The sequence below is a fragment of the Apium graveolens genome, chromosome 4 (genome assembly GCF_009905375.1).
Source record: "Apium graveolens cultivar Ventura chromosome 4, ASM990537v1, whole genome shotgun sequence".
NCBI classification, from domain to species: domain Eukaryota; kingdom Viridiplantae; phylum Streptophyta; class Magnoliopsida; order Apiales; family Apiaceae; genus Apium; species Apium graveolens.
In genome coordinates this window covers 238,972,103-238,985,824 of record NC_133650.1, presented here as the reverse complement: position 1 = coordinate 238,985,824, position 13,722 = coordinate 238,972,103, and the positions used below count along the sequence as shown (strand labels likewise).

Genomic DNA, 13,722 nt, shown 5'->3' with positions numbered 1-13,722 from the left:
CCAAGAAAAGCTCAACTCCTGACAAGGACAACAACCTTAGTCCTGATTTTTCGAACTCAGCGCAATCCGGACTGGGGGGCAAGAAAACCCCAACTCCTACCAAAACCAACCACATTAGTCCTGATTCGCCGAACTCAGCACAATCCGGACTGGGGGTAAGAAAAGCTCAACTCCTGACAAGGACAACCACCTTAGTCCTGATTCGCCGAACTCAGTGCAATCCGGACTGGGGGGCAAGAAAACCTCAACTCCTTCAAAGGCCAACCTCCTTAGTCCTGATTCGCCGAACTCAGCGCAATCCGGACCGGGGGCCAAGAAAAGCTCAACTCCTGACAAGGACAACAACCTTAGTCCTGATTTTTCGAACTCAGCGCAATCCGGACTGGGGGGCAAGAAAACCCCAACTCCTACCAAAACCAACCACATTAGTCCTGATTCGCCGATATCAGCGCAATCCGGACTGGCGGCAAGAAAAACTCAACTCCTGAGAAGGACAACCACCTTAGTCCTGATTTTCCGAACTCAGCGCAATCCGGACTGGGGGGCAAGAAAAGCTCAAATTCTTCTAACAAAACAATCAAAAGCTCATGTTCTACAGACAAACCCAAATTCACTCCCCCATCCAGAAAATCTGCATAAGGGAGTGGGGGCACATGATAGTACATATAGCTCCTGGGAGGACTACTCCTAGGCCTTCAACTCTATACAGCTCCTAGAAGGACTACTCCTAAGCTCCTAATTCCATATAACTCCTGGGAGGGCTACTCCTAGGCCCCTAACTCCACGCAGCTCCTGGAAGGAGTTGTCCCGCACACTACCGCTCCTAATCAGCTCAGTCCCGCAAGCCTAACCTTGGTAAATCCCAGCACGTGAGACGTTGGCCCAGGCACATGATGGGGACAACTGTCACACATCAATCATGGGAATAATCAGGACACGTGTCAGAGGATCCTCAGAACATTCCTCAGCCAGTCCCGCGCTGACAAGTGTAAAGCATCCACTCCAGCCAGGTGTCCTCCGCTCCCAGAACCAATGGCTATGATCTAAAGGTATCAACCCCAAAACCCTACCCTTGGGCTATAAATAGCCCAAGAAGGTGAGGTTTTGGGGTTAATCATTCTTTCACACTCATATACACACACAGCCACCTTGCATTCATATTCATCTCCATCTTCCCAAAAAGCTAGTTCTTACTCTCACGCCGGAGGCGCCGTGGGACTCCAACCCCCCTTCCGGTGTTGTTTCGTAGGAACCCAACCATAGCTGCGAAGGATCCAGGACGGCGTCGAAGGAGCGGTCCCGCCACCAGGAGTTATCAAATATAACATCCTGGAAAGAGCCCGTTTCTTTAAAATTGGAATAATATAATATCCTCAAAATGGTCATTCTCTAACACTTTGAGATTTTAGAGAATGGTACTTTTCAGGATGTTATATTATTCTAACACTGCTCCAGGATCACCGTAAGCATATCCGCAACCTTGACAGAATCCACACCCGCAGCTCCTTGAAAACCAAAACAAAGTTAAAGACGTCTCAAATGCGTTTAGGAACATTAATATATACATTGGTTTGGTATATAATGATTAATTACCAACTGCAATTCATAATCAGAATTGACAGAGTCATAATATGAAATATATATATTGCAATTTGGACACCGTTTCCAACCATATTTGTTGGCGAGCTGGTGAAGTAAGTTGTCTTCCTAATAGATTTCAAATATTACAATCCTAATAGACTTTAAAGATTACAAACTTGCTTGCAATCCTCACTTACCTTGCTTGTCAAGATTCGCATGTCAAAGTCCTAACCGACTTCATCTACTTTATTGACAACTGGGGATAAAATTAGCCCTTCCTCTTGTTCAAACGTGGGTCTAATATACATTGAATGTATAGTATACTAAACATTTTTCTCTTTTTTAGAAACATATGATAATGAGAGATATGGTGTGCATAAAGATGTGATGCTCAATCCTGTCTAGGGTATTTGTATACAATTACAGTGAATTAGAAAGAGTTGATCAAGTCCATGAAGACATATTATAAGGGATATCCTTTCCACCCATTTACCTTGATTCTCATTATATAATTATATAATTGTTTTATAAATATTTGAACTCGAACGCATGGTCTCTTTGGGTAAAGAAATTTAAATGATACTAAAATTTAGATTATGTTTATCTTGCAAGGTATGAAATTTGACCCTATTTCAGGACTAGTGTCTGAGAATTTTTGTGCAGTGTGTCAAATCAAAAAATTATGCCTCTGGGACCAAGAAAAATGATTATATTATTAAATAACAAAAATAAATAATTAAAATAATAGTAATTTATATTTATAAAATATTATAGTAAATTAGAGTTGAAAAAAAAAACTTACAAGTACATAAATAGTCAGATATAATTATTATAAACATAAAAATATTCACATAAAACCTAATTCATTTATAAATTTATTTAAAATAAATTGATAACCTAGAAATTGAATTATTAAAAACTGATATATTGCGCAAATTGTCAAAAAGAAATTTAACATTCATAATATTTATAGTTAAGACTAGTCGTAGTATAAATTATTTATCAAAGTAATTAATATTCTTATTAATTACTTTGCTTAATATTGTTTTTTCTAAAATTTAATAACTTTAATTTTTAAAATTAATATAATATTTTTACTTTACCTCAGAATAATTATTTATAATCATTTGACATTTACTAATTATTCAATATAGCTTACTTTCTATTTGTACATTTATTTCATTAAAAATATATTATACTTTTTTTTGCAAATAAAATATATAATATAAGCATTCATCTAAAAAATGTGTCCTACAAATTTTAGGGCATATTCCGTCTAGCAAGTCACACACCCTCAGGCACGACCCTGAACATGACACGTTCTGCATATTAAACTAGCTAGATTAAAACCTTTTTCAGTCAGAGGAAGGTCTTATTCTCCTTGGTTGTTGGCGACGATCTAGATTAAATAAAAATGAATCTGCCCCATTTTGGTGTTGGCTATTTAATCTAAAACTTATCATATTTTGTTTATTTTATTTTTGCAGTATTTATGTGTCAGTGTTTGATTTAGTCTTGGTTGATTTGGTCGTGTAAGTCGTGGAGTTTTTGTAGGAACAAGAAAAATGTTAGTGTTGAAGTCTGTTTAGGACATTAGCTTAGTTCTTTCTTGGTTTTTAGCTAGTTGTTATTTCCTTATATTTAAATCATGTTTCAGCAAATTAATGAAGCAGTTTTTAACGTGCATAAGCTCTGTATTTTCTAATACTTATCAAACAGTTATATAAATATTTCTTATTGTCTGCAATAGTTGGTATCAGAGCGGGGGTGTTATAGTGCCCGTACGTTAGAGATTGTCTGGAAGTGAAAGTGGGCAAAGTGAAAGGAGGGTCAGTTGTTCTGACCTACCCAATGTTCGCCAAAATAAACTACACAACCTGGGATTGAAAATTGTGAGTGTTTATGCAAGCTCAGGGCGTGTGGTTGGCTGTGGAACCAACTGATCTGAAGGCGACAGTTGAAGAGAAAACCGACAAGGTAGCCTTGACTATGATTTACCAAGGCATACCAGAGCAGATGCTGTTGTCCATTGGTGATGAGAAGACGGCTAAAGGAGCCTGGGACGCGCTGAAGACGATGTATCTTGATGCAGAGAAAGTGAAGAAAGCCAAAATACAAACACTGAAGGCGCAGCTCGAGTCATTGAGCATGCAAGACTCTGAACAATTAGAAGATTTCAGCATGAAGCTGAATGGACTAGTAACAAACATTCGAGCTTTGGGGGAAGAAATACAATAATCATACGTGGTCAAAAAATTACTACGTGCTGTAAATTCAAGGTTTTTACAGATTACTTCAACGTTGGAGCAATTTGGAGACCTTGAAATAATGTCCGTGGAAGAAGCGATTGGTTTGCTCAGAATCCACGAAGAAAGAATGAAAGGAAAAGGAGAGACTGTTGGAGGCCAGCTTACTAAAGAAGAACGGGAAAAAAGGGAAAATGAAGATGGTAAGCTCCTATTAACTCGGGAGGAGTGGTTGAAGCGTCAAAATATAGGGAGTGCAGATGCTGCAACAAACACGAGGAACCATGGAATTAGAGACAAAAGAAGAGTGAGTAGTTTCAATTTCTATGGATATGGGCATTTTGCTACAGAATGTAAGAAATCCAAGCGAGGCAAAGACACAAAACCTGAAATGAATATGGCACATGTAGATGATGATGAGCCTGCCCTATTGCTGGCACAACACAAGAAGAATGAGAGGGATCTGATGCTGGTAAATGAAGAAAAAGTTATACCATCACTCTTGCTTAGAGGAACAGGAAAGCAAGTCGAATCGAATGTGTGGTATCTCGATAATGGAGCGAGTAATTACATGATGGGTTGTAGATCAAAATTTACAAGGCTGGATGAGGGAGTAAGTGACCAAATAAAATTCGGAGACGGGTCATCTGTAAAGATTGAAGGGAAAAGCTCGGTGGTGTTCGAGTGCAACAATGGAGAGGAGCATGTACTGAAAGAGGTATACTATATTCCTAGTATGTGTAATAACATAATAAGCATAGACTAGTTGTGCGAAGAAGGCAACAAAGTACTGATCAATGGAGAATTTTTACGATTATTCGACAACTATGAAAGACTACTTATGAAGATCAGAAGGTCAACAAATAGATTATATATGACAATCATCGAAAGTAGAAAATCTGCATGTCTATTATCAAAATCAGAGGAAGTATCGAAGCTTTAGCACCTTCGCCTTGGGCATGTGAATTATCAGGCCATGGAATTGATGTTTAAAGATCGTATGGTGATATGCCTACCAAAAGTGAGCCGGCCCAAAAATTTATGTTCAGGTTGTCTTATGTCGAAACAAACGGTAAAGTAATTTCCTGCTAAAGCGGATTACAGTGCTACAAAACCGCCGGAACTGGGGCACGGTGACATTTGTTGCCCGATCTCTCCCTCGACTGCAGCAGGAAATATATATTTCTTGTTGATCACTACAACAAACAAAGAAAAAGATATCATACTTTTAATAACGGTCCTAAATACCACCGATGTTAACATGAATTTTAACATCGCTTAGTTTTTAAGCGATGTTAAAGGGTTTATAGATATCATTTAAAAACTTGACCGTTGTCTAATCTTTAATTTCAAAAATGAAAAAAAAACATTTACAACAGTTTAGACAATGACTGTTGTCTAATCTCAAATTTTATTAAATAAAAAACGGCATCAATTACACCTCTGTCCCCTCTAATATTACATTATTTCTCCCCTTAACCAAAATTCTAATTTCCCCAATTATTTCCCCCCTTTTCCTCGATTCTTTCCCCCCGATTCTCACTCATACCCGTCTCTCTCTCACATCTCTCTCACATCTCTCACACCTCCCCCCCTCTCTCATCTCTCTCTCTCTCTTACACCTCTCTCTCTCTCACCGCTCTCTCACACACCTCGCTTTCTCCCTCTTCAAGCTTTAACAAAAACCCCCTTTCTAAAAAGATACTCCCTTTCTAAGAAGATATGAACCCTAATTGAAACTAAATACACATGGAGCAAGATTATTTCAACCAGATTCTTGGTCAGCTTTCAATTAGTAAGTTTGTGTACTGTTTTTTCATGTTTTCTTTAGTTTATTTTCATATTTTAAGATTCTCGGTTTTGGTTTCTGCAAATCTGAAATTTATAGAGCCGGGGAGTTTGTTTTTATTTCTATTAAGGTATATTTTTTAAATATTTTATTTGCTTGCGTGTATATCTTTCGATTTGATTTTAGTTTCTTCGTATCGTATTTACACATATATTTGTCTTTGCGTGTGTATTTATCTTTCTTGATTTTTTATGTATAAATATACATAAATGTTTAAATGTTTGTGTAACTATATTATTTTGGAGGTTTGGATTTTGTTGCATCGTATGTAATTTCTTTGCCGAGCACTCAAAATTCATGTAGGGATGGCTACCAAGGTAGTTTTACAGTATAAAGTTTATGGTTGAAATGAACAATTAAAAAGAATGCTTCATTTCTAACTATCTGCTGCTGCAAAAGTCGTATTGTTGCTATGTGTTTAGTTTTGTTAGTTAACCATCGTAGAACTTTCCCTAAAGTTCACAACTTGTATTGTACTAAATATCTTCTATTCCGTACTTTGTTGGCCCAATATTGTTTTTGTACCGTGCCTGTATTCAAATAAGGAAATGGAAATCCGAGTCTTTTGAGACAATAAGCAAAATTTTGATTATTATAAAGTATTAAGTATAAGGCTTCCACTGTGTTTCTTCTCTAATTTGCAAAAGGCTGCTAAATTAACCTTTAACTTTTCATAATGTCCTTTTATAGATTCAATTAAATGGCACTCGTTCCTTGTTGTAGTACATGGGTGGCTCGATGGGGAGGGCAACCTCAGTTAAATTTGAGAGCTTCTGCAAGGAACAAGCAGTCGGTACCTTCACACGAGTGAGTAAATTATTTTTAAGAAACAATAATTTGTCTACTATCCTAAGAATTTAGTACATCAGCATATTTTTCAAATTTCTCTTATTGTTATACCATACCTTAATGGTAACTCATGCCTGTTGGGGTCAATAATGGACTTGAATGCTTGTATAAAACTAGTGAGAAAAATATAAAGAAATTATCGATATGACTTATCACCTAGATACTTTTTCACCCCTCTGTTCTACAATCACTCTACTTATCATACATGTTAGTATTAAACAATGTAAAGTATACTAGTATTAGAGTTTCCACATTTATGGAATCTCAATTAGATATCAAACCAATTGCTTGAACCTTGTATGCAGAGGATATATTCTGGAGAACTTGTTAGTGGAAACAACTTTTTCGACATTAAGGATTAGAAGGAGAAAGTCAAAGGCATTACCAATTTTATCTCCATAATTGATTAATTTATTTTTTCTCATTGTGACTTCTTGAGAAAAGAATTTGTTTTCTATTTGTTCCCAAATTTGTTAAGAATATTAAAACTTGTCATTTCCACCTTTTAACTTTGCTGCTCATTTCATCCAGGGAACAGAAATGAAATAAACTCATCTCCTTTCAGCAAAGGCCCTCATTAGATAGGAATTGAAACTCAAAAAGAAAAGAAAACCATTCCCAGAAGCCAGTTGGTACAATCTGATGGCATCCTTAAGCAGATTGCTACGAAAACCAGCGAGAGCAAACCAAACTGCACTTAAAGAAATCCTTTGATTAGAAAACTGAAATTGCCCAACCTCAGCCAACCTATTCAAAAGTCTTTTCTGAAGATGGATAAAGGATAATAATTTCCAGATTTCCAGGGGTGGTGGATGATGGATATGCATTAGTCGATTTTGTTGTCTAGCCCCAAAACCAGGTGCTGCTAGCCGCTGCTCTTCCATCCTTCATTTTTCTGTAAGCATTATATTTACCACTTATATTATGCTCTCTTTTGTATACAATCTACATATCTTTTTTATATTTTTATATATTATTTATTTTATCACGCATTAGCCATCCATTGTGTAAGCACGACGCTCACTTTTCTTGACTCAACCCCCTCCCCCTTTTAGTGTTGTTGAATTTCTTCATTGGCTAACTCTGACTCACTCACTGGACTTATTATATAAATTATATATATATATATATATATATATATAGGGATTTATTTTTTAAAACCCCACCAAGAATTTTCTTTCTTTCAGGTAAGCATTAACAATGTGGGGGTTATATGGGATTATCTGAGATCCAGCTCCTGGGTGTTGCTATTGCTGCTGTTGTTGCTGCTGCCACTATTGCCTTTCTTTCCAACTCCAAGAAATCTAAAGTTAACATTAAACTACTTCTCTCTATCCCTGTTATCAAGATTCTCTCTTGATTCTTGCAGATCTGATTTAAACGATTTAATCTTGATTGTTTGTATCCTTGTTACCAAGAAATCCAAAAATATTACTTGTTTCCTGTATGTATGTTGATTAAAAAGACTAACTTTTTATTGTTTTTCTCTCTTGTATTTTGTTAATTACATTTTTCAAATGTGATTTGTAAGTGGCTATATATTGATTGAGTTTACAGCTTATAACTTCCTTGTTTATATGAGTATATCCTTCTATAAAGACTCAATCTTGATTATCGTAGAATCGAATAAAAGATTAAGTTTTGATTGTTGCCCCCTTGTTATATCTCATCTTTTCGCATCTTGAAAAATATACTTGTAAGTTGATTAAATGAAGTTAATTTAGTTCTTGTGTGCATGTTGATAAAAAAGACTAACTTTTTACTATTTGTTTATATTTAGTTTATTACATTTTTCAAATATAATCTGTAAGTTGCTGTCAATTGATTGAATGTTTGTTATGTTAAATAGATTAAATCTCGATTGCTGTTTACCCTATTAGATCTCATCTTTTGCATCTTGACAAATAATATTTCTAATTGCATCGAAGGAAGTCAATTGGATTCTTATTTGTGTGTTGATTAACAAGATTATATTTTATTATCCTGATCATAGTATTTCTGTAATTAAATTCTTGCTTTTAAAAATCTGTTATAGACAATAAGTTTCAATCGAGATAAATATAATGAGAAGTCGTAATGTTACAGATCTCTTCAAGGCATTCGAATCATTCAAGCAGCTGTAGGGGCTGGAAGGACAATGCTGATCAGTGATGCTGGCCAAGTGTATGCCATTGGCAAAGGCTCCTTCGGGGAAGCTGTTAATCGCTAAACATAATCGCTAAACACATGCTAAAATTCACGCAAGTATACGCGATCGCAAGTAATATAGAATAATTTCTAGTTCGTTCCCACATGGACTGGTTTAGGTTAATTTCAATCTATTTATCTATGTCACGATTTTATGGTTATTATCCAATACTAAGACGAATAACAAATTGAGGTTGTTTATACTACGTTAATTAAGAGATTATACAAAAGAACATAACTAAGAGATTAAAGAGAGTTGAATAATATATAACATAAACATGGAATTCTAACTTCATTAAATACTTCATTCGATAGCCTTTTCGTTCTTAACTTTAGCATGTAATGGTGATGACACTAATCATATAACACGAAATTGATAAACGCCAACTTTCGTTGTACGAATACCATACTACCAGACATCCACAAAAGAGATGGAAGCTGAATATACACCAATTATATTGAGACCCTATATGTCTATAGAATTTGACAACATAACAGTTTAATGCACAAGTTATCTCTCGTGATTAAATAGGACAAGTAAGATGGTTAAAATTACCTACGAATTATGCATATCACATACATGAACCTATGCTATCATGGCAAGTTTTAAACCCTTAAATTCACTTTCGCTTCATTAAAGATTAACACACTATCTTATAAGTTCGCGACACTCATAAGACGAATAAGCACAACCAATACTAGGTTATCATACAATCACCACACACTAAGGCTTCGAAATAAATTAACTAAAGAAATCCATAAATAAATCCGTTAGAACCCCACGATAACGATTAACCCATAATCAGACTCATCATCAACGTGGGTTCCGATGAAAGCATGGTATAATAAACGTATTCTTTATAGTTAATAAAACCAAGTACGAAACAAGAGTATAGGTTCAAGAATAAGAAAACTAGCATCCAAATCTACAACTTAAAACAAAGAATCATAAGAACTAGATCTTCTTCGCCTTGGTTGAATTGTGCTCCATTGTCTTCTTACGCATTCTCCTTAAGCTTTGGTACGTCTCCTTTGAAAAATGAGCATAAGTTATGTATACATTGTAATATCCCATATTTTCAAATATTATTGTTATAATTATTTGGAATTATTTATGTGATTTTATGTGAATTTTGGTGAATTATCTGATAATTGGAATTGGTGTTTGGGTGTTTATATGTGATATTATATGAGTATTTTAATTTTTATGTGCTCAGAATAAATTATAGATAATTGTGATATTTTTCTGGTAATTTTTGGATTGATATATGACTTTATAAGGATTTATAGATTTAATAATTATTTTCTAAGTAATTATAAAACTATTTTATAAAGCCGAGAATCTTCCAACTTCAACTGTTTTTGCGTTTTTACAACCCGAAACTCTTCCGAAAACTCCTTCCTAACCTAATCTGGTAATTTCGTACATTTTCCGTGTTTTAACTTTTTCGATCCGGATTACGGTTTGGCCCGTGCGCGGCCCGACGCAAGATTTTTGATACGATAACCATTTCGATAAATCAACAAAACTCGTAATCTCGAGAGACGGGATATTTTTACATTATTTTCGTATATGGTATTTTATAAAAAGCTCTGTTTTGATAATTATCCAAGTATGATATTAAATGGTATCGTTTTATAGTTACTTAGCGGCTAAGTAACTTATATTCGGATCCGATCTGATCCAATGAGATACTCGTTACGTGGTTAAGATGCATTTATATGAATCGATCTGTAACCTAGACTCGTATTTACTTGCATCTTTATTGAGGTATTCGTTTAATTTGTTTATGTGCATTTGAATGTATTTTATGTGTGTTCGGGTTTTTATTAATTTAAGTATCGTTTTTGTTTTTCGAAAATAAATGGACCGGGACCCCACTGGGACGTCAAACCCCACAAAATTCGTGTTTTTATTTTTATAAAATCAATCGTATTTCAAATACCCAGCATTTCTGCATTATTGAATTATTCGCAATTTTTGGGGAATTTCGATACAAATTTTGTATTTTATCGGTTTTAGAATTATTTCCCGTAATTATGATTTTGGGGCTTTATTATTTTAATTAGGAGATAAAAAACCCTTAATTTATTTTAATGTATTAGATTCTGTAATAATATAAATAACTGCAATAAATTTATTTTATTCATTTTTAATTAACAAAAATCAGAAAATAGGAAATTGAAGAACAGGGGGTGTTCTTGAGCTGGGGAATTGAATCCCAATTTTGGAGGTGATTTTGATTTCTGTTTTAGCAGTTCGAGTAGTGGAATCGAAGCTCTCGACGTCTACTATCTAGTTTCATCAACAAAAACACCAAACGATAGGTAATTTTGAAATCGATTTTTTTAGGGTTCTTCATCTGAATTTGGGGCTTTTGTTTCCTTGAATCTTTTGATGTTATGGATGTTATATTAAGTTTTATTATGATTATTAGAGTCGATTGGGATATAAATTCGTATTGTATGATTCTGGGAACTGTTAGAACGATGTGCAAGGTTATTCGATTTTACTTTCTTAATTTCTGGATTCTATGTTGATTGTTTGTTGTTTAGATTATTATGAGCGGATTCTCCAGGTTCTATGCTTCGATTTCATACCAAGTTCATCGAGTTTGGTTGATATTTGTTAGCTCATCGGAAAACCAACGAAGTTCGCCGGTTCTTGATGGTTAATCAGCCGGAATTGTTGATTTCCGGGTTGTTTGTGTACATAGTTCTTGTGCCTGTGTTGTTGACACAATTACGAACCGATTCGAATCATCCTGAGAGCAAAACCGTGATAAAACGGGATGGTTTTGCCGACGTCGAGGACTGGCCGGAAACGCCGCTGGTCACCGGTTTCTGCAAACCATCCGGTAAGTTCTTGGCGTGGCCCGAGTTTCCCCAAACCCGACCCGGTTGGTCTATCCCCTAATTCAAATTATGTTTCCCAGAATTTCAGTTTTAAAAATAAATCAAAATTCTGGTTTTAGTATTAAAAATTATTTTCTTTTATTCTAAAAATCATTATTTTAATTCTGAAAAATTATTTTAATTTAAAAATAAATCCAAATTATTTAGTTAATTAATTTTAGTTGATAATTAATTATTTAATTAGTCAATTAATTTAAATATTAATTGATTAATTAATTTAATTAGTTATCAATTAATTTTAATTGATTATTTAATTAGATTTAATTATTTAAAATTGATTTAAAAATTCCGAAAAATAGTTTCGAGCTTTACAATATTATTTTAAATTATTCTCCAGGCTCGATAATTATTATAAAATTATTTTTGGGTGTTCGAGCCCTATTATTTAATTATAAAATGATTCGGAGTCCAATTTTTATTCCGATAAATGTTCAAAATTCATAATAAATCAACCGTTTGTCCGTTTAATATGAAACGAACACCTCCAGACTCAGAAAAATATTCCGCTTTCAATAAAAATACTTTCGAGACCCAAATACTTTTGTTTCGAAAGGTCGCTTGTTTTACAAGTCATTCTGAGTCGATTTTTGATCGATAAATCATATTTTGACCCGATTTCAGTTTTAAACGTACCGAGTCGACCCTTTTGATGAATCGAGTCATATGTGATATGAATTATGTGATACATGAGTTATGTGTTTACGTGCTATGTGAATTACGTGTGTATGTGGATCAAGAGTCCTGTGTTTGTCTGTTATATTTATGTGTGGGCTATCGTATGGGTAGACGATAGAATTTTGACGCGTAGTTTGTCGAGTGATTATCGTTTAGACGATTAAAGTGTGATATTTTAATTATAGATGCGGATTGTTCGAGTTGATCAGGACAAGACGTTGGATAAGGAATGAGATGGAATATTGGGTATCTGGCTTCTAGCAATCGCAGGAGCAGCATATCAGTAAAATGTTGAAAAGCAAGACGGAGATGTTTGGAGACAGAATGTCAGAATAGATGCGTCTTTTCGAGTGTGACTAACTACTAAATCCCAAAGGCAAGTATCCCTGTCATCACTTTTTATTCAAGTGATATTTATTTTGAATCTTATCATACAAGTATTGCTTTCCCTATTCTCAGTGAGAATCGATAAATATTTTACATATCGCTGAATTAAATGATTCTGTTTATGCAAGTATTCTTCTGTTATTCTATGTTCAGAATAGCTAAGAGATTTTATTTATCAAATTACTGGATTTATAAATGTTTTGGATTTGAGTAAGATGATTTTGTTGCGAGTATTCCTGCCCAAGTGAATGGGGGAATAAAAATTATTTAGGATGTCGAAGGATTCAACTCCTTTTTCAATAAAAAGGTTTTTACGATTGGAATGGTTACTGGTTATTGGTTACAGCGTATGTGATCGAGATATCGGTCCAGCTGTAATATCTTTCAAGGCTAGTTATGCCTTTTCTGGCGCCCTATAGGTACCGTATGTCTTCGGGATACGGGTAGTACCTATATTTACGGTATGGCTGCGGGATACCGGTGTTGTTTCGCGACTGATCATCGGGAACAACATGAAATGTTATTGGTTCCAATCTAAATTGATATCTAAATTTCTTTATTGTTTTGAGAATCATAGAATAAATGATTTATCAACTGATTCTATTTTGGATTAAAAGTACTGATTCTGTTTTGGATTAAAGTGAATAGTGGTTTTGAATCAGTTTTTGATTTTATGGATACTTAGTTTGTTGTTAAATGTCAAAGGTGGTATTAGTATAGATGATTGGTGTTGACTTCAGCATGGAATGTTGTGAGCATCAAAGTTTGTATTGATATCTAATTTGATATGACTGCAAAATAAGTATTAGTATCAAGAGTTCGGTTTTGAGTAAAGTTTATGATTCATTCCATAATCATTACTTCTTGTTGTTATTGTTTACGATATTTCCGTAAACACTGTTTTACGAGTTTTATTCTCGTCAAGATTCAAAGTATTGCTTAAGCATTTCGCTCAAAAATATCAAAATGGTTTTTGAATACATTTAAGGCATCAATTCTGGGGTCGACTAAAATTTTATGATTCAGCAATTA

General features: G+C 34.5%; 1 long non-coding RNA gene across 1 annotated transcript; it reads left to right on the top strand.

Moving 5' to 3' along the window:
- Window positions 1-5,333: 5,333 nt before the first annotated feature.
- LOC141720719 (uncharacterized) lies at window positions 5,334-8,006 on the top strand. Its single transcript, XR_012574508.1, has 4 exons — window positions 5,334-5,622; window positions 6,367-6,483; window positions 7,057-7,422; window positions 7,713-8,006. It is a non-coding gene; the product is annotated as an uncharacterized LOC141720719 (long non-coding RNA).
- Window positions 8,007-13,722: the final 5,716 nt, after the last annotated feature.